General features: G+C 47.3%; 2 long non-coding RNA genes across 2 annotated transcripts; one reads left to right on the forward strand and one right to left on the reverse strand.

Moving 5' to 3' along the window:
- On the forward strand, positions 1-16,934 carry LOC139179511 (uncharacterized). Its single transcript, XR_011563880.1, has 2 exons — positions 1-177; positions 16,639-16,934. It is a non-coding gene; the product is annotated as an uncharacterized lncRNA (long non-coding RNA).
- On the reverse strand, positions 7,258-14,659 carry LOC139179510 (uncharacterized). The gene is made up of 3 exons (XR_011563879.1): positions 14,469-14,659; positions 7,962-8,028; positions 7,258-7,871 (listed from the first exon to the last, which is right to left on the reverse strand). It is a non-coding gene; the product is annotated as an uncharacterized lncRNA (long non-coding RNA).
- Positions 16,935-25,779: the final 8,845 nt, after the last annotated feature.

The following is a 25,779-nucleotide window of genomic DNA, read 5'->3' on the forward strand; positions in this document are numbered from 1 at the left end:
GACGGGCCAGCTCCGCCCTGCAGCGTGTGTTCCAGACTGCCCTTCACGCAGAATAAGCTCAAGTCCCAGTACTTCTTTGGAGAGCTTTGTGCAGGGGGTCATGGTGGCCTGGACCACACAGCGCAGCCTCCTGGCTAGAATCCCGCGGTCAAGACAAGAAGCCTGATTCTCCCATGGGTAAGCGAGCTGATCTCGGTTCACTCCAGCCGGGCAGGGAAGTTAGTATCTGTGTGACCAGTTGGCCCCAACATGCAGCTTTGTGGGAGAAAGGTCCTGGGAGCCGAGTGAAGAGACTCACACCGAAACAGCACGGTGTTCAAGAAAAGGCTTGTTACCGAAGCCAGAGCTTAAGGCAGTGAGCACAACTTTGATTTATAACAAGAGCTATTTGTACATAATTACTAAAATATTGATTGCACATTCAGCAGTGCGCCTAAATTAAAGACAAGCCAAATCCGGTAATAGCACCAAAAGAATTTTATTGCAGTCACCGTTTAGCCCTTTCCTGCAATAATCTGGCATTTTGTAGAGGACATTTCGATATATTGAGCGTTGCCTTTGATGATTGCGCCTCCTCCTCATGCGTATGGAGCTCCTGGTTGAAGGCATGAAACAGTCAATAGGACACAAAGGCAGGTCTGTATATACTGAGATGGGAGCAGGGGTCAGGGTACAAATAAATCAGACGGAACAGTCAGGGAAAACGTCAAAGGTGAAGGACTAGGGGGAGGAGAGGATTGCAGACACACGAGAAGGCAGGCCAGACAAACTGGGAGGGAGGAGCTTGAGGGTCGCCTGCCAGCTGCGTGTTACAGGCAGGTTCAAGTCCATAGACGCTGACTGCAGATGCACTTTCAGGCGTGAGCGCCACCTGGCCTCATCCCGGACTGTCCCACAAGGTCCCAGGACCTGCCCTTGGACCCTCGCCCCATCTTCTCACCCCCCCAGACCTCTTTTCCAGGAGGTCAAGTTTATCAAGTGTATCCCCACCCCATGGCCCCTGAGCCACCGTTCCCAGTGTTTCCTTTCCCTGGTATGCTTGTCTCCCCAGTATTTTTATGGGTGGGGTTTCCCGGGTGGCTCAGTGGTAAAGAATCCTCCTGCCAGTGTGGGAGACACGGCTTTGATCCCTGTGTCAGGAAGATACCCTGGAGGAGGGAATGGCAGCCCACTCCAGCACTGTTGCCTGGAGAATCCCATGGACGGAGGAGGCTAGGGGGCAGTGTATGGCCCGAGGGTGGCAGCGGTGGGCGCGACTGAGACTGAGCAGCAACAGCTGTGTTCTTATGGGAGGACCTTCGTCTCTTTCAAGTCTTTACCAGCTGTGTTCTTATGGGAGGACCTTCGTCTCTTTCAAGTCTTTACCCAAACATGTTTCTCAGCCAGGACTTTTCTGTCCTTCCGGTTTAAAATACAGCTCTACCCACACGTGGCATTCTCTATTCTTTTCCCAGGCATTTGGTTTTTAAAGTATTTTACTTGTCTACTTTGTAACCTCTGTATGGGCAAGGACCTTTATCCGTTTTGTTCACTGCTATACAATTTTCACTTTCGTGCGTTGGAGAAGGAAATGGCAACCCACTCCAGTGTTCTTGCCTGGAGAATCCCAGGGACGGGGGAGCCTGGTGGGCTGCCATCTGTGGGGTCGCAGAGTCGGACACGACTGAAGCGACTTAGCAGCAGCAGCAGCAGCATACTCCCCTGGCCTAACACAGTAATGACTTGTGGTAAATATTCAGTACATATTTAAGGATTAGATAAAAAATGATCTCTTCAGCTATACTAATTTTATCTTTTCCACATTGATGTGTGTTTTGTTAACTTTTATAATTGTTTAAGTTGACTTTTTCCCCCCATAACCTTCCTGGTTCTTTTATGGTCTTATATCACTTACTTATTTTGTGATTCCTTTGTCCAGCCTTTAAACTTGTGCTACATCATCATTTTATATTTCTGTGTCTGATTAATTTCATGAGCTGAAGGAAGGGAGTTTAATTCTGTGCTGATTCTCACTCATGGTGGCTGTTTTGCTTGTATTTTTCACGGTGTTTAATTCTGAGCTCATTGATCAATCTCTGGGGGCCTCCTGAGGGCCTAAGATGTGGCTGCTTTTATCCAGAGAGGACTCAAGTTTGCTTCTACTGAGGGCCAGAGGCACCGGCCCAGACCAACATATATATATATGTATATGTATGTATGTATATATATACACACACACATAAGACCGACTTCCTTGTGGTCCAGTGGTCACGACTGCGCTTCCAAGATAGGGGGCACAGTTTGGATCCCTGGCCGGGGAAGTAACATCCCGCCAGTCTTGACCTAAAGATTAAAGTCAGTCTGTTGTCCATGGGGTCAGCTGTTGAGAGGTGCTAGGCCACCTTCCGCATGTCCTTCTCCCGCACTCCATTCCACTGTGGCCTCGAGTTGTGGGGGTGGCAATGACACCGTCTCACGCCCCTCGGTTACCTCTCAGTGCAGTGCTGGGTGAAGAGCAGGTGTCTGAGGTATAACTCCTGCTTTACTCGTTCCTATTTAAACATCGAATCTGGTGAACGAGCACGCTGCCCTTGTGCCCCTTTACATCCATCCTCTGGTTCCAGCGGGCCTTGTTCAGTCGCTCAGTCATGCCCAACTCTCTGCCAGGCTCCTCTGTCCACGGGATTTCCAGGTAAGTATACTGGAGTGAGTTGCCATTTCCTCCTCCAGGGGCTCTTCCTGCCCTGGAATTGGACTGGTATCTCCTGCATTGCAGGCAGGTTCTTTACCTCTGAGCCACCAAGAAGCCTATGTCAGTTTACGCAACCCAAATCTCAGCATCCTTGAGGCCCTTTACAAGATTAAGAAGGAACATTGTCTTTAAAGGAGCTGGCGATGCCAGGAGGGTATTGTGTTGCTTTTTCTGGTTGAGCAGGTGTTCCTGCTGATGGGGAGGTCTGGTCAAATTACAATGCAGGTACAGGACTCACAGTGGGCGTAGAGAGGAGACAAAGGGCAGAGAAAAGTGTTTTCTTGCGTTGACATGAAATACGAATGTTATTTCATAATAATAAAACTACATATATATAATTAGTATTTATACTATATATGATATATTGTTTAGTCTCTAATCTGTTTCTGACTCTTTGTGACCCCATGAACTGTAGCCCACCAGGCTCCTCTGTCCATGGGATTTCCCAGGCAAGAACACTGGGGTGGGCTGCCATTCCCTCCTCCAGGGGTCTTCCCCACCCAGGGATTGGCAGGCAGGTTCTTTACCATCTGAGCCCCCAGGGAAGGCCCCCAACCCACCCCCGCGAGTGGCCGGGCCGCCCTAGTTATTTGGGCCTGAATTATTCCAGAGCTTCCTGTCCGCTTGAAGGGAGTGGTGCAGGCCTGTTGTGGGTGCGGTCTGGGCAGTCGGGCGGGAGTCCGGGGTCCGTCTGTGCGGGAATTCGTTGGGGCTTGGCTCTCTGCCCGCGGGCGCAGGGCCATCTGGACCGCGTCAGGGCCCTGGGGGCAGCTCCGGTCCTCAGCAGCCCCCGCAGCCCCAGGCCTGTCCGCGGGTGTCCTGGCCGCGCCCCTCCCCGCGGGCGCGGGGGCCTCCTCGACCCAGAGGCGGCAGCTGCTTCTCCATCTGCCGCGGACACGGCCCGTGTGTCTCCACTCTGGCCCACGAGGCAGACAGGGGAACTTCCCGGGAGACCAGCGAGTCCTAAATCGCTTCATAGGGAAGGAGAGGGCCCTCCGCAGTCACGCCTCTCAGCCCAGCCCTGCCTGCCCTGTGTCAGAGCTTCCAGAAAGAGGGCTGCCCAGAAGCCCCCAGTGCCCCCTGCAGCCTGCTCTGCGGGCTCTGCAGGTCTGAGCCCCTCGCCCCGAGGATGAGTGCAGTCAGCGCGTCCCGGCTGTCACTCACCTGCTCTCACAGCTCCCGACCAGCGCAGCCTCCCTGCAGCCCGCCTTTCAGCGCTGGACTCAAGACAGCCCAGGGAGGTCCTCTGATGCTCCGGCGGCGTCTAACTCAGTTAACAGATTCGCTCAGGGCGTTAGATACGCTCTGAAAGGAATCAGGCCGCGGGGAGGGGAGGGTCCATGACCATCCTGAATCAAATGGAGGAGACCATTGACAGTCAGAGCCTCGCTTCTGTTGCGTCAGGACCCGCGAGCGGCATCAGGGACTGAGGCTGGGAAAGCGCCCAGAGGCAGAACCTACAGCCTGGCGCAACCCCGGGCTGGAAAGAAAAGCTCAAATCAAGCTACACTGCGGTCTGCCACGTGCTATCAAATCACGGGGCAGGGAGGCTGCGCGGAGGAGGGCAGAGGTCATCCCCTGGCCTCTGGGAAGGAGTTCCTGCCAGGGGAATGGCCACGTTGCTCCAGGAGCCCAGGGCTGGAATTCAGCGGGTGCGGGGAGGTGCCAATTCCGGGGGGGTTGGGGGGGGGGTGCTCCGCCTCCCAGGCTCTGTACAGGGAGAACCGCCGGTGGTATTCACACATCCAGGAGGATTGTTCCGGTTCGCCCAGGAGGAGCCCATTCCAGCTCCAGAAGAGCAAAATTGACTCCTTTTTCCCCTCCAATGTCACTGTGTATCACCACTGGTCAAAACTGTCCCTTTGCTCTAGAACAGGGGTTCCCAAATCCTGCACCATGGACCGGTACACCAGTTAGGAACTGGGCCACACAGCTGGAGGTTAGAGTTCTTTTGAAACAACTTCAAATCTCCATAGTTGCTGGATTAAAGTCAGAGTGGAATATCCTGTTGTTCAGTTGCCAAGTCATGTCCAACTCTTTGTACCCCAGGGACTGTAGTACACCAGGATTCTATTCTCCACTATCTCCTGGAGTTTGCTCAAACTCATGTCCATTGAGTCGGTGATGCCATCCAACCATCTCATCCTCTGTCATCCCCTTCTCCTCCTGCCTTTAATCTTTCCCAGCATCAGGGTCTTTTCCAATGAGTTGGCTCTTCGCATCAGGTGGGCAAAGTAATGGAGTTTCAGCTTCATCAGTCCTTCCAATGAATATTCAGGACTGATTTCCTTTAGGATTGACTGGTTTGATCTCGCTGTCCAAGGGACTCTCAAGAACATCCTTAGTTGCCACAAAAGCACAGAAAAGCCTGCTTCCATTTCTAACATCCTATCTTTATGAAGCAGCATTTTCTGCAGTAACAGCAACCAAAACAAGATTACAGAGCAGACTGGACGTAGTCAACACACTTCAGGTGTCTCTGGCTCCCATCACCCCCAGATGGGACCGTCCAGCGGCAGGAAGGCAAGCTCAGGGCTCCCACTGGTTCCGCATGTGGTGAGGTGTGTAAGTAACTCACTGCGTGTCACAAGGTGGTCATAACAGAAACGTGGGGCACATAAACACGATGTGCCTGACTCTGTCCGAAGTCACGTCTCCTTCCCCGGCCTGTGGAAAACCTGACTTCCAGTCCTTGGTGCCAAAAAGTGGTTGGAACTGCTGCTCTAAAAAATTCTTTTCTCGTTCTTAGAAAGTTAGTCAGAATAAGTATCACAGTCTGGAGTTTAAGCTTAGAACAAGCAGATGCTAACTATGACATCATTCTCCTTCCTGGAGAAATAGATGGTGGTTTGTGCGAGGTTCTGCAGAGCCTGGTGGAGCCCTCTGACAGAGCCCAGCAGTCCTTTTCAAAGATGACACATGATGCCTGACTTTTGTTCATTGGTGAACCATTTTAAGGGATATTTTAATTGGATATTTTTTATCATAGCCTTTGAAATTTGATTAACGTTATCTGTTTCTCTACTGTTCTCAAGCGTTCAACATTCTGCCCCTTCTCCTAATTAGTGGCAATTGATCCTACTTCTTCACCTAGAAAATAGGAGTTCTTTTCTGATTCCTTCTGTGTCCACCTGTGTCTATATACATGTGGAGGGCATGGCAACCCACTCCAGTATTCTTGCCAACAGAGGAGCCTGGCAGGCTATAGTCCATAGTGCTGCAAAGAGTTGGACACAACTGAGCGACTAAGCACATATATATGTGCGTATGTATGTATATAGGTATTAATATAAAAAGCCATGTCCAACCCTGGTTCTCTAACCTTCTGAATGATGTTGGCACCCTGTTAATACACTCCATTTTGGATTAAATTAGCTAGAACTGGTTTCCGGTGCTTGTAGTAAAGAGCCCTGAACTGATTCACTGGGGGAGCTCAACTGGCTTGGCTCTGTGGAGTCTCTCCTGGAATACATGACTTGGGAGATTTCCCTGGGCTCCAGACCACCCCAGGGGTGGAGTCGTGTGGTGGTTCCATCTGCTGAGGGCTGAGGAATGGTCTTTTCCACCATCCAGGCAAGCCAGCCTCTCTGCCCAATGCTGCCCCCTTCCTCCACTGCAGGGTCGAGCACGCTCACGCTGCCCAGTTTGGACATTCACAATGGGGCAAGCAGCCTGAAAATTAAAGTGAGAACAGAAAGCGGCTCACAGAGGCAGCACCAATGGCCCACAACCACGTGCAAAGATAGTAACACTAGTCACCAGGGACAGGCACAGAAAACCTGTCACGTTAACTACTGAGCTGATGAGGCCGTGGGGCAGGGGGACTGGAAGACACAGCTCTTTTGAAGAGCAAATGGGAAATATTTAGAAAAGTTAATGCCATGCTGAGAGTCAGACTATAAAGAAAGCTGAGCGCCGAAGAATTGATGCTTGTGAACTGTGGTGTTGGAGAAGACTCTTTTTTTTAAAATATAAATTTATTTATTTTAATTGGAAGCTAATTACTTTACAATATTGTATTGGTTTTGCCATACATCAACATGAATCCACCACAGGTGTACACATGTTCCCCATCCTGAACCCCGCTCCCACCTCCCTCCCCATACCATCCCTCTGGGTCATCCCAGTGCACCAGCCCCAAGCATCCTGTCTCATGCATTGAACCTGGACTGGCGATTTGTTTCACATATGATATTATACATGTTTCAATGCCATTCTCCCAAATCATCCCACCCTCGCTCTCTCCCACAGAGTCCAAAAGACTGTTCTATACATCTGTGTCTCTTTTGCTGTCTCGAATACAGGGTTATCGTTACCGTCTTTCTAAATTCCATATATATGTGTTAGTATACTGTATTGGTGTTTTTCTTTCTAGCTTACTTCACTCTGTATAATAGGCTCAAGTTTCATCCACCTCATTAGAACTGATTCAAATGTATTCTTTTTAATGGCTGAGTAATACTCCATTGTGTATATGTACCACAGCTTTCTTATCCATTCGTCTGCTGATGGACATCTAGGTTGCTTCTATGCCCTGGCTATTATAAACAGTGCTGCAATGAACATTGGGGTACACGTGTCTCTTTCAATTCTGGTTTCCTCAGTGTATATGTCCAGCAGTGGGATTGCTGGGTCATAAGGCAGTTCTATTTCCAGTTTTTAAAGGAATCTCCACACTGTTCTCCATAGTGGCTGTACTAGTTTGCATTCCCACCAACAGTGTAAGAGGGTTCCCTTTTCTCCACACCCTGGAGAAGACTCTTGATAGTCCCTTGGACTTCAAGGAGATCCAACCAGTCCATCCTAAAGGAGATCAGTCCTGGGTGTTCATTGGAAGGACTGATGCTGAAGCTGAAGTTCCAATACTTTGGCCACCTGATGTGAAGAACTGATTTGTTGGAAAAGACCTTGTTGCTGGGAAAGATTGAGGGCAGGAGGAGAAGGGGAACGGCAGAGGATGACATGGTTGGATGGCATCACCAACTCGATGGGCATGAGTTTGAGTAAACTCCTGGAGTTCATGATGGACGGGGAAGCCTGGCGTGCTGCAGTCCATGGGGTCGCAAGGAGTCAGACACGACTGAGTGACTGATCTGGACTGAATGCTGTGAAGTACTTTTGACCACAGCTAAATAGACACCTGAAGAAATGTACACAAGATTATGTATAAGAATGTACGTAGCATCATTGTTTTTAATAACAAAAAATGGGAAACCTCCTAAATACTCACCTTTAGAAAGTGGATAAATGCTGTGCACATACATAGGGTGTTGGCAGCAAAGGTGAGTGATCTTGAGCTACGTGTTCAACGTGAATAAGTTTCATGGGCAGCATGTGGAGAAAAACAAGTTGCAGAAGGAAGCATTCAGTATTCTTATAAAAGTTTTAAACAAGAAAACATGGGAAGAAATGCTATATTTTGTTTAGGGATACAAATATACATAGTAAAATATAAATGGAATCATGGACACTAAATTATGAATAATTGTTATTTCTAGGTTTGGGGATATGAACATATGAAGAGGAGGGTGTAATATTGAGCAAAAGGCTCTATTCTGTTTAACAAGCTGGATTGTGGGTACAGCTTTTCACAGTTCTAAAATGTCTCATTAAGTAAACACTTAATGAGGTGGGCTTCTTGTTGGTCCAGTGGTTAAGACTTCACGCTGCTAATGCAGGAAGCACAGTTCAATCCCTGGTCAGGGACCTAAGTTCCCATGTGCCTGGTAGCACAGCCAAAAGATTTAAAAAGGAAAAACACCTTAATGAAACAAGGGATTAGGAAGGAGGGGTGAGCCACAGGCAGTTTCCCAGGTCATTCAGGGGCAGCTATGGGTTCTGCAAACAGTGATTTTTCCAGACGCTGCCTCGGGGTTAATCTGGGTGTTGATTTGGCCAACATTCTACCAACATCACTCAGTTTCCTGGTTCACGAACTGATGGTTCTGTTGATAGTACACCTGCCTCCTGCAGCTTATATTTCATGATTTGTTGAGAGAGAGGACACGTGAGCAGCTAACAAGCACTTTGGTTCTTTTCATCTCCTCCTTCCCGTCTCCTTCCTGTTATGGATTGGATTTGTTTTGGAGAAAAAAAAATTAGGTAACTGATTTCTGGCGATGCTCTCTTCTCTGCCTTCTTGCACACGTGCTCACCGGCCTTCTCCAGCATCAGTGGGAAAAACAGAGCATTTGAATAAAAGAGCAGGTAGGCTGATGGACACCATCACACTGCAGCAAAAGTGCTGGGAAGTCCCCAGCTCCTCCCCAGCAGCACAGTGGCCTCTTCCCCCACGAACGTCAGACATTGGGCAGTTGTAATAAAGGGTAAGACCACACCGGGATGTGGAAAGGACACAAGCACAAGCTCTCTGGAAATGAATTAGTCGTCGTCAGACCTTTTCAAGTGCCCACGCCCTTCAACCCAGCAATTCCACTTTGAGAACACTAAGCAAAGGAAATAATCAAACATTATCAAATATTTATGCCCCAAATTACAAATCAAACCTAAAGTTCCCAAACAAGGGCCAGGTAATAAAATTGTGGAAAATCCAAATAATGTTCAATGAAGCAGCCATTGCATATGAGGCGCATAAGAGTGACCAGGGAGGGACATCCCTGGTGGTCCAGTGGCTAAGATTCCATGCTCCCAATACAGAGGGCCCAGGTTCAATCCCTGGTCAAGGAACTAGACCTCACGTGCTAAGTAAGAGTTCTTGTGTCACAATTAAGATCTGGTGCACCCAAATAAGTAAATTTTTTTTTTTAAAGAGTGACATGGGGAGATAAACAGCATTTGGAAAAAGCAGGACATGAAACTGTAATCTGCAATATCAACTCTTTACATTTATCTACCATCTGTCTATCTACACAGATACACAGGAGAAAATCAGAATAAAATATATAGAAATGTTAGCAGTAGAGATCTCTGGGTAAAGAAAGGGATCATAGCAATTTAAAATATACTTTTCTGGTCTGTCCAAAGTTTTGTGCAATGACTATGTATTACTTTAAAAATTAGGGGACAAGTTATTAAAAGGAAAGCACATTGGGTTGAGAAGCAGGTAAATGAGGTGGGTTAAAGAGTGTTCTTCCACAATTTTCCTCTGGGTATCCTCGTCCCAGGATGTAAGCACAGACCTGCATACCCCATCCTTACTCTGGTAGGGAAGCCTGACTGTAATTGATAAATTGCTGGAGGCTCAGTGTGGACAACTTTGAATGTAAAAATTCCAGAGAGACCCAGTCATGTAGGGTAGAGGAGGGGTCCCCACAATACTGTGAGTCTTACCTTCAGGAGGTTGAATGGCCTCCTCCTACTTCCAGCCAGGGGAAGGGAAAAAGGAACAATTCTGTAATACACCAGAACTGTCTGTTCTTAACAGAACTGCCTTCAGGGGAAACTAGCTAACCAGAGCCTGACCAGCTGACCTAGGGCAGGGAAATACCCTGACCCACTCTGGTCACCCTGACCCACTTAAGTGGGGAGGGGAAAAGTGAGAAACGTGTGAGGTTTGGTCTAGAGACACAGGCTCACTGAAGATGCAGACCTAATTGTAGGACCGGAGACCATAGCTTCCCCTCCGCCCACACCTCACCACCACATTCCTAAAGCCTGTTCAGGGAATTCTCAGGTGGTCCAGTGGTTGGGACTCAGTGCTCTCACTGCCGGAGCCCCAGGTTCGATCCCTGATTGGGGGAAACTAAGATCTCCCAAGCTGTGTGGTGTGGCCAAAAAAAAAAAAAAAATGTGTTAACATCAGTTCCTTTGATCCAGTACATCATATCTGGCTATCAAGAAAAAATAAAGTATGCCCCCCAAAACCCCACAAATGTGACGATAGAGGCCAAGTATCCGAATCAGATATGATAGGTATGTTGGGATAATCAGACTGGAAGTTTTAAACTATGATGAACGTGCTGAGGGTTCTAATGGGCAAAGTGAACGGCACACAGGAGCAGGTGGGCAGTGTCCACAAGAGATGGACATCCTGGGAAAGAACCAAAAAGAAATGCTAGAGAAATTTCCTAACAGAAAATTGTGCCTTCGGTGATCTTATTAGTAGACTGGACATGGCTGTGGAAAGAGTCTCTGAGCTAGAGGATATGTCAACAGAAGCCTCTAAAACCAAAAAGAGAACAAAGACCTAAAAAAAAAAATATTCAAGGACAACTACAAAAGATGTAGCATAATGGGAATATCAGAAGGGGAAGGAAAAATGAAGAGAAGAAAGTATAACTGATACGCTAAGAAAGAGAAAATGAAAGCGTATGAAATGATCAGTTAAAACCTGAAAAGGAAGAAAAAGTGCATGATAAAGATAGGAACAAAGCAGAAGGGTCACAAACAGGAAACAGTGACAAGCACGGCAGCCAGTAGCCCAGCTACATCAGTGATCACTGTGAACACCTCTCCCTGACCGAGGAGGAGGAGGGGCTAAGTGTGCTGACCTCCCCGCGCAGGATTTCGGCGCTCGGCTCCTTCCGGCACAGCTGAGGGGTCCTACACGGTCACTCCCCTCAAGGGCAGAGAGTATCAGAATCAGTGTGTTGGGCTGTGGGGGTGGGGACCATTCCATGCAGCCTTCCCGATGGTTCTGAGATTCTCGCCTACCTAGCCACCTTCCTCCAGAAGCTCCGCCTCCAAGGATGATGCTGTTTGAATCGCAGACATGAAAACCCAAAGCTAGCCCTAACTAACCAAGGCAGGATGAGTTGACCTCATGGGTGTGACTTCAGAATCCTCATAATCAGCCTCCACCCCCAACCCCCCCAAAAAAAGTCCTTCTTGATCACCAGGACCCCGAATTCCACAAGGGACATCCATTCATTGGACTTGAGGCTTTGTTTTCTGAAGCATCAAGGTCATTTGTGAAGGGTTTTAAACTAGGTGAACCGTGGAACCCAACACTAAGATCCCGTGATCCTGTGCATTATTTCTTTTATGTGAATAAATCCCAGATCCGTTCTTGAAAGGAGATTGGGAGGGAGAGCAAGTCAAGGCCCTCGTAAGCGAAGGGAGGAGAAAAGAGAACAAGGAGAACACAAACGCAAACCAGCTGTGGGGTCGCTCCCCTAGGCCCGGGCTTCCCCACAGGGAGATTTTCCTCTTCCAGGGGTGTGAGGACCAGGGAGGAGTCTCAGTCTCATGATCTGAATGGAGAAGCCTGACAGACGTGGCAACTGACCCGTAACTTCAGGAAGGGCAGCCTGAGCTGCAGACAGGCATTAGGGAGAGGCCCACCGGGATGAGCGCTATGGGCTGAATTTGTCTCCCTAAGATTCCCATGCTGAAGTCCTCACCCCCTCTAGGTTCTGACCTCAAAACGTGACCTATTTTGGAAATAGGGCCATTGAGGATGTAATGAGTTAAGATGGGATCCTGCATTAGGATGGGGCCCTAGTCTAGAATGATTAGTGTCCTTATAAACAGAGGACATTTGGAGATAGATATGCACAAGCCAGAATCAAGATTGTCAGGAAAGTGAACGTCGTGACCGACTCTTTGCGACCCCGTGGACTATACAGTCCATGGAATCCTCCAAGCCAGAGTGATGGAGTGGGTTGCCATTCCCTTCTCCAGGGGATCTTCCCAGCCCAGGGATGGAACCCAGGTCATCCAAATTGCAAGTGGATTCTTTACCAACTGAGATATCAGGGAAGCCCCACCTTCTGCTGGGGCATAGTTTATTTAACTGCCTGGTCCATTTTTATTCCTCATGACACACCATTATACAAGTGGCTCATAACAATTGGATATAAAAGGAGGGTTGTAACATTTTTAATCCCTTTAATGTAATTTAATGGGGAAATTAATCATTTATTACAGCAGATGATTGAAAACCACTCAGAGTGTTCTTCCTGAAAGCTGGCATCAGAAGCTTCATTTCCCACAGTTTTCTGACATCTTTGCGTCTTTTAAATCTTTGGCAAAAGAAGCATCAGATAACTTAAATAACAAAGTTTTGAGGTTCTCTTGTCTGATTTTTGTTTTAAAATTTCCTCATCAAAGATCTTGAGAAACACCCTGCTCAATGTTATGTAGCAGCCTGGCTGGGAGGGGAGTTTGGGGGAGAATGGATACTCGCGTGTGTACGTGGCTGGGAGGGGAGTTTCGGGGAGAATGGATGCTCGCGTGTGTACGGCTGAGTCGCTCTGCTGTGTACCTGAAAACTTCACAGCGTTGTTAACTGGCTGTACTCCAACATAAAATAAAAAGTCAAAAGTAAAGAAGGGAGGGGGAAGACCCTAAGAAGTAAACTGAAAACCGAGAATGCAGGTCAGGCGGTCACTCTGTCAGCATTTCAGGACTTCACTGCACTACGAAAAGAGAGTATCTTGCCTCCTAGCTACGCAGAAGAGAAAGCCCAAGTCTAATTCATTATCCAGATCGAACAAATATACTCTCTCATCTCTTCTGAGAACCTCAAAATGTTTTGCAAAGGGAATTGAAACTTCACAGTGACCCAAGGGATAAATGTATTTCAGCTAAATTTGCAACCAAGCACAGCAAAACAAAAACAAACATCCATATGGAGAGAGGGCCAGAGCAGCTGGGCCGGCCACGCGGGCTGGGCTCCTGAGCCAGCGCCTCCCACAGCAGGTCGGCCCGGGCAGTCGCACCAGGGCCTCCGGGGCAAGTCCATCAAGTAGCACTGCCCAGAGAATATGCTGATTGTCCCCCCAGGGCTCGTCCTGGCCCCTGACCAGCCCGTGGGCGTCCATGCCGCCTGCAGGCTCAGCACAGAGAAGCGGATCAGCGGGGGCCTCTGTCAGAAGCCACCGCACTGTCTGAGCACAGCCAAGGGGCTGCGGGGGCCGGCAGCCACTGGCTGCCCAGACTGGTGCCACCAGTACCATCTGGAAGGTTCCTGCTGCGATGATGTGTGACTTGCCTGCTTACCAAGTGACTAAACTGGATCGGCTCCGGAGAAACCTAAAACACCCAAAACTAACAAACCAACCACAACAGCGGGAATTGCGAAGGCAATAAAGTCCTTGGCCTTCTTGCTATGCTGTGGATTCAAACCGGCAAAGCACAGGAACGCTTCCAAGGAGTGTTTGATTCAAGGATAAATAGTGGTTCCAGGAGCCTGTGCCTTCAGCATCCCAGCCTGAGAAAGCTTCCAATAGCGAATGTGATAGGCTGGACTTCTCTGGTGGTCCAGTGATTAAGAATCCGCCTGCCAATGCAGAGGACAGGAGTTCGATCCCTGGTTCGGGAAGATCCTGTGTAGCTGCGCGGGGCAACTAAGTCCATGCGCCCCACATGCTGAAGCCTGCGCGCCTACAGCCCGCCCGTGCTCTGCAAGAGAAGCCAGGCGGGGTGCCCCACGCAGAGCTCTGAAACGGAGAGCCCGGGCGCCGCAACTGGAGAAAGCCCGCGTGCGAGAAGGAAGACCCTGAGCGGCCGTAAATACATAAGTACATAAAAGAACGCGATATGCAGACATGAGTTACAGGGATCCAGCATCTCTTTGGTGGCTGTCATTGGCCAGCTCCTTCCACCTTGTGTCAGCAGGGTGTGAAGACGTGCAGCAAGACCCCAGAGCATCGCATTTCACCTCCTACAGCGGGGGTCGGCTCTTGCTGACCAGTGCCTCTTGACGATCTCCATGGAGATGGCATGATGCCCTGTGCCCTCCTGGAGGCTCCTGGGGTCCCCATCGCCCTTCCCACCTCCCACTTCGGGGCTCTGCACGACCCAGAGCTCGGCTCCGCTCTCCCTCGGGTTTCACCTGCATGATGGAATTTCCTCTCCTTTGCATTCCGTCAGCAATTTGTTGAACGTCTCCTGTGTGCCGTGTCCCAAGCAAAAGGGAAGACCGGTATATTCAGTTCCGGAAAATGTCATGTTACACAGGCCTACGTACTTCAGGTAGGACTGTCCCTCAGTATTCAGCTCTATTCATTTCCTGAGTTCTGCGAAGTGATAGCAAAAAAAAAAAAAAATCACATAATAAGGGGTGTTCTTTCTCAAAACGGCTCTATCCCTCCCCCCACCCCCAATTATCTAAATAATGCACTTTCTCAGTAATGAGTAACAAGGGCATATGAGACAAAGACAGAACTGATAAGATGTTTCCAGAAGAGCTGCAAACCAACATCCCAGCAAGCACAATACTAGTTACCTGCCTAAGGCTTTATTTCTGATTTTCATAAACAGTAATTTGATACAGGGTTCCTCCCGTAAATCGTTTTTATGTATTTGTTAAAAATGCTTTATTGTGTCAAATATTAAAAACAACAGAAATATAAAATCTTTAAAAATAATGCAAAATTCCTGTCCCCTAACAAACCAGCCGTTTCATTTGCCATGTTTCCTACTAGTCTTTGTTTTAATGTATTCATATTTCAGACATAACTATTTGACATAGATGGAATTTTATTGCCTTCTCTTTTTCTACCTTAAATCATAAGCGTAAATCACCAATTTCCTATTTTTACCTTAAATCACAAGTGTCTATATAAATTTCATGCTTAAGAGTGTTTACTGATTCATGATATTCAATCTGGTATGTCATAATTTACCTGTTGTTATTTGCTATAATAATAAACATCTACAATAAAGATCTTCATATGTATATCATTTCTTCCTTTGGTGGAATATTTTCTTAGGACAGTTTCTAGGATTCGGATTATTGGTGTAAAGAGCCTTTTGAATTTTACATCATTATTTTTGGTAAATTAAAGTGAGTTTTGTTTGGAAAATTTCACACCAGCTTTTGAGGTCATGGGAGCATGAAGCTATTGCAAAACCCAAGGCTGGTGATCCTAGTGGCTGGCAGCAAGTCTGCTCAAGCGTGAGGCATAAGGCCATACCAGGTTGACCTTTATACACAAAGGAGAGTTTTTAAGAGGCAGACAGCAAAAGAGACTCATATCTGAAACAATACCGATGTGGCGTACAAATGACCGGGCTAGAAAAATGATCTTTCACCTCCATTGATTTTCGTTTTCTGCTGTAGTGCAGCATGCTATGAAAATAGAGTTCTCAGCTTTCATTTGTCTGTGACTCATCAGAAAATCTTTTCATCTATATTCAGAGCCAGCAGTGGGCCTTATGATAACAGGCACTCCACAAATATTTGTTGAATTGAAGAGGACTACATTTTTATGATTTTTTTAATTCTCATTTTTATAGTGGATTTATAGTGTGAGCAAGAAATAAACCACTGTTAATGTAAGCACAGAGATCGGAGGGGTTACTGAGACATAACTGAGGTTCTCTGGGCTGATCTACCACCTATTATGTGCTTTCTGTGAAAAACGGCTAAATGCACAAAGGGATGGCAGCACTGTTCATAGTTGCAAAAGCAAAGACAGTGGAAATTATTAAGGAAAGGATGCAATTCCACGCAATTTATTATCTAATCATTAAAATGAATGTTTATAAAGAACTTGAAATTGCATGGAAAATTCTTACAGTGCAAGATTAATTTTAAAAGGAAGACTATATATAATTTATTTGTTTGTATATATTATATATGTATTTATATGTATATAAGTCCATTCTGAAGGAGATCAGCCCTGGGATTTCTTTGGAAGGAATGATGCTAAAGCTGAGACTTCAGTACTTTGGCCACCTCATGCGAAGAGTCGACTCATTGGAAAAGACTCTGATGCTGGGAGGGATTGGGGGCAGGAGGAAAAGGGGACGGCAGAGGATGAGATGGCTGGATGGCATCGCTGACTCGATGGACGTGAGTCTCAGTGAACTCTGGGAGTTGGTGATGGACAGGGAGGCCTGGCGAGCTGCGATTCATGGGGTCACAAAGAGTCGGACACGACTGAGTGACTGATCTGATCCGATGAATATACATTCATATGTATAGTCATACTTATATGTATATATAAATGTGTAAATACGTATATAAACTGTCTTCCCTTTCCTACGTGTATATACAGGGCTTCCCAGCTGGTGCAGTGGTAAAGAATCCACCGTCAGTGCAGGAGATGCAGAGATGCAAGAGACACGGGTTCCATCTCTGGGTCAGGAAGTCACCTGGAGTCGGAAATGGCAACCTACTCCAGCATTTTTGCCTGGAAAATTCCAAGAACAGAGGAGCCTTGTGGGCTGCAGTCCGTGGGGTCACAAAGAGCTGGTTGCACACACACACCTGCACATAAAGCCATGACCTGGCTAACTTCACATTAAAATTAAGCAACGCAACAAAATGATGATAGTTTCAACTTTGAGAAAACAGTGAGTTTTTTGTCCTTTTTTCTACTTTTCTTAATTTTCTAATTGTTTTTCAAGTGTTTATCTTTCTTATAATCAACAAAGCTGTTTTGCAAAAGACCGCTTTCCTGGGGGACCTGTCTTTTCTTATCTACTTCTTTTATAGTCATCCTTTCAAGAAAGATTTATTATCAGCACTTTCTCTGTGCTTCTTGTAATTCTCAATGCCAGAACACAGTCATGAACAATACAGTTGTTCCTGTTTTCACAGAGCTTACATCTAATGAGAATTATAAGCAGAAACTTTCCACAATAATCATTTACTTCGATTATTTTGAAAGTTCTTGAAAAGAAAGGAAGAGGAAGAGGAGTGGTGTCTAACTGAGAAGCTGGACCTGTTCTTTTCACTGGATGATTGAAGATCTGGGTGATGCATTCTCCGTTTTAATGAAAGTCATTTGCTAACACTTTTTTAAAAAAAAATCTGCAATCGCTATTAAGAGTTGTATCTCAACAGCGAAAAAAATAAGTAAAAAGGACAACCATGAACAACATACCAAAAACAAACAAAAAAGAGTTGTGTCTATGTTATGTAGTTTTACTTACTACTAATAATTGTCACTAAAACAGAAAACAAGTCCCCAGCAGAAGGCCACTAGGTTGTTAAGTCGTATCTGCCTCTTGTGACCCCATGGACTGTAGCCCACTGGGCTCCTCTGTCCATGGCATCCTCCAGGTAAGAATACTGGAGTGGGTTGCCAGTTCCTTCTCCAGGGAATCCTCCCAAGCCAGGGATCAAGCCCCGGTCCCTGCATCGCAGGCAGGTTCTTTACCGACTGAGCCGCCAGGGAAGCCCCGATAGTAACCTGTGTCCTCATCACGATACTGACCATGGACACAGTCAGTACAGGCGTACATCTACTGGAATCCAAGCTTCACGGAAGTGTTCAGCTTGATTTTCTGAACCCTGAATCACAAGCCAGACTCATAAAATAACAGAAAGACGTTCTCCAACTGGAGTAGGAATGAGAGAAACCGAGATTGCTTCTGTAGGTTTTAGGGCTCTCTTCCTACGTTCTCCAAAGCACACAAGGAAAATTGCTCTGATTAACAAGTTTTTCCCTGAAAAAAGTATAAAACGCTTAGAAAAAAGAATTAGAGGGGCACTCAATCTGGTTTTTAATAACTTTTATTGTTTTACCGATTGTAAAAATAATATATGTTCTTTGTAGAAAATATGAGTACTGCAGAATATTAAGATGCATTAAAGCTCCTCTGTAACTCTGGCACATAAAGATAACCACAGCTATTATTACAGTGAAGCGGTATGCAAACTTTCCTCTAGAACAGAGGTTGGCGAAGTTTTGGGCACAGGGCCAAATAGTAAATGATGGCTGCACAGGCAGCGGCCCACTCTGGGTGCAGTGAGAGAGCACATGTGCACACAACACCTAAATGAGCGCGTGTGCCCCGTCCCCACTGAACTGCACTTACACAGGCAGGCGGCGGCCTGACCTGGTCCAACCCACAGCTTGCTCAGCCCTTTTCTAGAGCGTTCAGTCTGGAGAGGGGCAAGCATGGAATTACAGATTCCTACCTCCCTCCTGCCTTTGACATTTCCATCGTCATCATCCTAATGGAAGAGTCTCATCACTGTTCTCCATGTTCACTGGTCAACCTTTACTGGAAGCCTGCGGCTATGCCTAGGAGCCCCTGGCGGCTCAGATGGTAAAGAGTCCGCCTGCAGTGCGGGAGACCTGGGTTTGATCCCTGGGTCAGGAAGATCCCCTGGATAAGAAGATGGCAACCCACTCCAGTATTCTTGCCTGGAGAATCCCATGGACAGAGGAGCCTGGCGGGCTACAGTCCACGGGGTCACAAGAGTCAGACACAACTGAGAGACTTCACTTTCACTTTCTTTTCTTTACTGCTAAGTCACTTCAGTCGTGTCCAACTCTGTGCAACCCCATAGAGGGCAGCCCACCAGGCTCCCCCCTCCCTGGGATTCTCCAGGCAAGAACACTGGAGTGGGTTGCCATTTCCTTCTCCAGTGCATGGAAGTGAAAAGGGAAAGTGAAGTCGCTCAGTCGTGTCCGACTCTTAGCGACCCCCTGGACTGCAGCCTACCAGGCTCCTCCGTCCATGGGATTTTCCAGGCAAGAGTACTGGAGTGGGGTGCCAGTGTGTTGAGGGAGCAGCCCCCACTCCCGCCACCCCCGACCCTTGCTCTTCGAGCCTTACAAGCTACAAGGAAAGCATTGTTCTTTGGTGGCTGTCTTGTCCAGCTCTTTTGGGACCCCATGGACCGTAGCCCGCCAGGCCCCTGTGTCCATGGGACTTCCCCGGCAATAATACTGGATTGTTGCCATTCCTTCTCCAGGGGATCTTCCTGACCCAGGGGTCATACTGAGGTCTCCTGCATTGGCAGGTGGATTCTTCACAACTGAACCACCAGGGAAGCAGGAAATGCTTACAAACGGCAAGTAATGACAGGCTTGCCCAGGAGAGCAGTACGGTGCTGTGGGAGCATGCACAGGAGATCTAACCCCATGGCAGGTTCAGAGACAGTTTCTGAGGAAGGATCCAGGAAGCTGCAATCTGAACAAGGAGCAGGGGAGGCCCGGCCACGTGCTGGTGACAGGGAAGCACAGACACAAAGGCCAGGACACAGAGAGACCAGAGGAGCCAGCAGGAGCGGAGACTGCCAGCCTTGACACTCCCTAAGGCATCAGGACTTGCTCCCGTGGGCACGGGGAAGCCACAGAAGGGTTGTAAGGAGGGAATTCATGAGATCAGCCTTATTCCAGTGGATCCTGAACTTGGCGCCCCCACCCTAGGCCCCCAGGAAATTTTCCTCTCAGTCCTTGCAATGCATTACTACAGAATAACCTTTTTTTAATTCATTAATTTTTTATTAATTCATTATTTTTTCATTCATTAATTCATTAATGAGAGTCCCTTGGACAGCAAGGAGATCCAACCAGTCCATCCTAAAGGAGATCAGTTCAGTTCAGTTCAGTCGCTCAGTCGTGTCTGACTCTTTGCGACCCCATGAATCGCAGTACACCAGGCCTCCCTGTCCATCACAAACTCCCGGAGTTCACACAGAATCAAGTCAGTGATGCCATCCAGCCATCTCATCCTCCGGCGTCCCCTTCTCCTCCTGCCCCCAATCCCTCCCAGCATCAGAGTCTTTTCCAATGACTCAGCTCTTCGCATGAGGTGGCCAAAGTACTGGAGTTTCAGCTTCAGCATCATTCCCTCCAAAGAAATCCCAGGGCTGATCTCCTTCAGAATGGCCTGGTTGGAGCTCCTTGCCGTCCAAGGGACTCTCAAGAGTCTTCTCCAACACCACAGTTCAAAAGCATCAATTCTTCGGCTCTCAGCCTTCTTCACAGTCCAACTCTCAAATCCATACATGACTACAGGAAAAACCATAGTCTTGACTAGACGGACCTTTGTTGGCAAAGTAATGTCTCTGCTTTTGAATATGCTATCTAGGTTGGTCATAACTTTCCTTCCAAGGAATAAGCGTCTTTTAATTTCATGGCTGCAGTCACCATCTGCAGTGATTTTGGAGCCCAGAAAAATAAAGTCTGACACTGTTTCCCCTGTTTCCCCATCTATTTCCCATGAAGTGATGGGACCAGATGCCATGATCTTAGTTTACTGAATGTTGAGCTTTAAGCCAACTTTTTCACTCTCCTCTTTCACTTTCATCAAGAGGCTTTTTAGTTCCTCTTCACTTTCTGCCATAAGGGTGGTGTCATCTGCATATCTGAGGTTATTGATATTTCTCCTGGCAATCGAGTTCAGCTTGTGTTTCTTCCAGTCCAGCGTTTCTCATGATGTACTCTGCATATAAGTTAAATAAGCAGGGTGACAATATACAGCCTTGACGTACTCCTTTTCCTATTTGGAACCAGTCTGTTGTTCCATGCCCAGTTCTAACTGTTGCTTCCTGACCTGCATACAGATTTCTCAAGAGGCAGATCAGGTGGTCTGGTATTCCCATCTCTTTCAGAATTGTCCACAGTTTATTGTCCTGAATATTCATTGGAAGGACTGATGCTGAAGCTGAAACTCCAATACTTTGGCCACCTGATGCAAAGAACTGACTCATTTGAAAAGCCCATGATGCTGGGAAAGATTAAAGGCAGGAGGAGAAGGGGACGCCAGAGGATGAGATGGTTGGATGGCATCACCGACTCAAGGACATGAGTTTGGGTGAACTCCGAGAGTTGGTGATGGACAGGGAGGCCTGGCGTGCTGCAGTTCCTGGGGTCGCAAAGAGTAGGACACGACTGAACGAGTGAACTGAACTGAATTCGTTACTTTATTTGGTTGCCGCAGGTTTGAGTCGCAGCACCTGGAATCACCAGTCTTCTTTGCAGCAGGACCTTTGGTCGCGGCAAGCAAGCTCTTCGTCACGGCCTGCAGGATCTAGTTCCCCGACCAGGGATGGAAGCTGCGTTGGCAGCATGGAGTCTCAGCCACGGGACCACCAGGGAAGTCCCCATTCGTCACGGCCTGCAGGATCTAGTTCCCCGACCAGGGATTGAACCTGCGTTGGCAGCATGGAGTCTCAGCCACGGGACCACCAGGGAAGTCCCCACAGTCATCTTCTAAGTACCCTCATCTGTCAAGGCTCTGCCAACACGCCAGCGATGTGAGGTCACGTCCAGACTGGTGGGTCACCTGACACACCGCCTCAGCCTTGCTTTTCTTTCAAGAGAGTCCTCTGCCTGTCCCTGCACATCTCTCCTACTCCCCATCTTTGTGCTGTGGTGAGAGCGGCGTCTCCATTTAGCGTGTCCTGACCCGAATTCCATAATCTAGGCCAGCTTCCAGTGCAGCCCGCCATGCCCCTTGCCACGTCCAGTCGAGTGAACACCATCCCTCCTCAAACCTTCACAACACGGCCCCTTTCCTCTCTTGACCCACATCACTGTCTGGCTGGTGTTGCAGGTATTTGTGCATTCACCTTATGGTTTTTCTTTGATGGGGTGGTAGGAAGGGGCTTGTCTCTTTACTAATGATACCAAGAGCTACTATTTGTGAAAAAGTTGAATCTCTGGCAAGTGACGTGCTAGATGTCTTGCGTATTTTATTTCCTGTCTGTGACTCACGGAAGGCCTGTGGTAGTGGTGCTGGTGTTTCGCAGATGAACGTCGATCACCTGCTCAGTGTCGTCAAGCAAGTAAAAGATGTCGCCAGGATCTGAACCAGGTTTACACGAATCTGGGCTTTTCTGGTGCATCAGTTGTAAATGCAGGAGACCTGGGTTGATCACTGGGTTCAAAGATCCCCTGGAGAAGGAAATGGCAACCCACTCCAGTATCCTTGCCTGGAGAACTTCATGGACAGAGGAGCCTGGCGGGCTACAGTCCATGGGGTTGCAAAGGTCGGAGACAACTGATTGACTTTCACTTTTATCTGACTCCAAAGACTGTGCTCCTCTCTGTGGAAGTTCGCATTGCTGCTTAGTACTCGCAGGAAGTTCTGGCTGGCAACAGTGTGATAAGAGGAAGATTTTCTAAGGATTTCTATGCCTCTACAACAATTCTCTCTAAAACTTGAGCTTCACTGGCGTTGCCTGACAACCAGTTTTCTACTTAGCATGGGTAACAAACTTGTCTTTCTAGTGAAGATGGTGACCCACAGAAAAAGACTATCAACATTAAGATTGTTTGGTTTAGCAAATAAAAATACAAGAGGCCCAGTTACATTTGAAGTTCAAATAAAAAAATGAATAAATCTTGTTAGGCTGCAAAAATTATTCTTTCTTTTACCTGAACTTCAAATGTAACTGGACCTCCTCTATTTTGCCTGGCAACCCTAATGGACAACTTAGGAAAGTAATAAGCATCTCATCACTCTGGTATGATGTTCCAAAGAGGAACGCTAAAGCTGGCTAAAAAATTTGTTTTTTCTAAAAAATTTAATTTCTGAAACTTAAAAAATGTAAAGCTTGGGATTCCCTGGCCGTCCAGCTGTTAAGACTCCGAGCTTCCACTTCCGGTGTCTTGGATCCCATCGCTGGTTGGGGAATTATGATGCCACGTGCCGTGTGCCTAGTCCAAAAAAAAAGTGAAGCCTAAAAGAATAACACACATGGGCAATCTGTTGCTCACATCATAATGAAAATAATATTTACAAAGAATGTAAAATAGGGGACTTCCTGGTGGTTCGGTGGTTGACAGTCTCCTTCCAGCGCAGGGGAGGCAGGTTCGATCCATGGTCAGGGCACTAAGGCCCGCCTGCCACATGCCACGGGGCAAGGAAGCCACGTGCCGCAGCTCCTGAGCCCACGGCCCACCCAACACGACGAGCAGGACGCCGGCGTGCCACAACTAAGGCTCGACTGCAGCCAAGTACGTGTGTTCTCCAACGTAGAAATAAACATACACACACGAAGTACATGTGGAATATGAAGAAACACCTATAATCTTCCACCCAGAGGCAATCACTGATAATGCTTACAATTTGTATTTTAGCAGCCTTCAACTTGGAAAGTTAAAATGGGGACAACCGGAATGCCAGAGTGCTTCATAGGGGAAATGAGTACTTTCAACTTACCTGCTTTTAAACGGAAGAATAGAGAAAGTAAATTTGTCTGCAATGAAAGCTGAAGACTTCCTCCCCATCTCCGCGTATACTTCATTCATGAAGAGAGTGGGGAGAGAAGAGAAAGGGGGAGAGAAGAGAAAGAAGGGGGGCACGATGGAGAGAGAAGAAAAGGCGGGAGAGCCACAGGAAAGCAGGAAGCAGGGAGGGCGAAGGGACAGACGTGACAGAGAGTTTCAGCAGAGACACAGGGAGACACACAGGACGAGCACCTTCTATCCGTTCTAAAGTGAGGGTTGGATTATTTGTCATCTGCTCAGGGCAAAAGAAAAATAAACTGGAAACAGATGAAGAGAGATTCAAGTTAGATAACAGCTAATTTGTTGGGAGCTCAGATTCTGGGAGCCCATATACAGAGGGTTAAAGTGAAGTTTTCTTTGTCTGAATATTTTTTTTAAGGAAGCATAACATATGGAAAAGTGAGCAAATCACAAACATGCAACTTGGTGAGTTTTCACAAAGTAAACACAACATTGGACCCACTCCCCAGAACAGGAAATAGGGCCTTCTTAGCACCCTCGAGTCTCCCACTTCCTGTCCTCCACTCAGTAATGACCCCTTAAAAAATACTACTCTCCTGACTTCTATGTGATGGATTAGTTTTGCCTGTCTGTTTTTGAACCTCATGTTACATGTACAATGAGATGGTTCCATATATACCTTTTAGGGTCTGGCTTCTTTGGCTCAGTGTTATGCTTGTAAGGTACATCAGTGTTGCTTTGGGAGCAACAGTTCATTGTCATTGACATCACAATGTTCATTGCATGAGTATACAACAATTCCTTCACCCCGGGTACTGTTGATGGATATTTGGGATTGCTTCCAGTTTATGGCCATTAACAGTAATGACCATTTTGGAACATATCTTTTAGTGAACACAAATTATCTTAGAATTTTAGTATCTTTTTCAAGTTTGTATGATTTTTAGCAGTGTCCCTTTTTCAGCCCTATTGAGAGTAGTTTGAGAGTAATGGGAGAAAATATTTATGGTGTATTTGATAAGTGTTTACTGTCTAGAATATTTAAGGAACTCTAACAACTAAAAGACAAACAACCCAATCTAAAAATGACCAGAACACTTGAACAGACATCTCTTCAAAGAAGATATAGAAAAAGCCAACAAGCACCTTTTTAAAAAGCTGCTCAACGTCATTAGTCATTGTAGAAATGCAAATCAAAGTCACAATGAGATAACACTTCATACCAGCTAGGATGGCCATTATAAATAAAACAAACAAAAACAAGAAAATAACAAGTGTTGGTTGGGATATGGAGACACTGGGACTCTTGTACTGCGCTAGTAGAAATGTGACATGGTGCAGCCAGTGTGAGGACTGTCCTGGCGGAACAGCAGATAAGAACCCACCTGCCATTGCAGGGGACGTGGGTTCAGTCCCTGGTCCAGGAAGATTCCACACGCTGAGGCGCTGCTAAGCCCAGGCACCGCAACGCGGCCCAAGAGCCTGCGCTCCGCAACGGGAGACGCCGCCACACCCAGCAGGCCGTGCGCCGGAAGGAGAGTAGCCCGCGCTCGCCGCTAGAGGAAGCCTGCACACAGCTGCAGAGGCCCCGCGCAGCCAACAACGAACACATGCAATTTCAAAATGTAAGCAGAGCATTAGCGTAGGATCCAGCAATTCTGCTCTTAGGGATATACTCAGAAGAATGGAAATCAAGTATCTGTACGTGATTGTTCACAGCAACAGTGTTCACAATGGGGAGAAACAACCCAGATGTCTGCCGACGAGTGAATAGATACACCAAACATTGAAGAGCCACACAGAGGAACGTTATTCAGTCATAAAAACAGTTTGGTTGCACAAATCTGTGAACGTGCTAAAACCATGTGTGTTGTCGGACTCTCTGTGACCCCGTGGACTGCAGCTCGCCAGGCTCCTCTGTCCGTGGGATTCTCCAGGCAAGAATGCTGGAGTGGGTTGCTGTGCCCTCCTCCAGGGGATCTTCCTGACCCAGGGATCTAACCCATGTCTCTCATGTCTCCTGCTTTGACAGGTGGCTTCTTTACCACTAGCGCCACCAAACCATGGAAGCACACAAAAACTTACACTCGGGACCCAAACGGAAGCACTGAGTGATTCACTGTCTATGTGATCGATCTACAGCTTATTTGTACTGTCTCTGGGAGGATGTGAATAAAAGGTGATGTCTAAGGACGTGTGTTTTAGGATCTCGCTGGTGGTCCAGGGGTTTAAGGCTTCGCCTTCCCATGTAGGGGGTGC

The sequence above is a fragment of the Bos indicus genome, chromosome 24, assembly GCF_029378745.1.
Source record: "Bos indicus isolate NIAB-ARS_2022 breed Sahiwal x Tharparkar chromosome 24, NIAB-ARS_B.indTharparkar_mat_pri_1.0, whole genome shotgun sequence".
In the NCBI taxonomy this organism is placed as follows: domain Eukaryota; kingdom Metazoa; phylum Chordata; class Mammalia; order Artiodactyla; family Bovidae; genus Bos; species Bos indicus.